Source organism: Priapulus caudatus, unplaced genomic scaffold, assembly GCF_000485595.1.
Source record: "Priapulus caudatus unplaced genomic scaffold, Priapulus_caudatus-5.0.1 Scaffold1951, whole genome shotgun sequence".
In the NCBI taxonomy this organism is placed as follows: domain Eukaryota; kingdom Metazoa; phylum Priapulida; class Priapulimorpha; order Priapulimorphida; family Priapulidae; genus Priapulus; species Priapulus caudatus.
The window spans coordinates 28,872-29,195 of record NW_014579012.1 but is presented as its reverse complement, the minus strand read 5'-3'; positions in this window follow the sequence as shown (position 1 = coordinate 29,195).

The window sequence follows — 324 nt, the reverse complement described above, 5'->3', positions numbered from 1 at the left end:
CCTGTATGTAGGAGCATGCAACAGCATGAAAGAGCATGATACAGCAGCACGCATAAATGCGCAGCACCATGACAACACAACGTAACATCCTGCATCAGAACGGCACATCGCGTAAAGCATTCACTGCGTCAGCATTTACAACAGGAAGCGCTTTCAAATAATATTTCCACAAGCATCACTTACGGAGCCCTGTGTAAATCAATTGAAAACCGATTCTTAAATGTCAACACGCTGCCACCTCGCTCTCTCGCTCTCTCTCTCTCTCTCTCTCTCTCTCTCTCTCTCTTCTCTTCTCTCTCTCTCTCTCTTCTCTCTCTCTCTCTC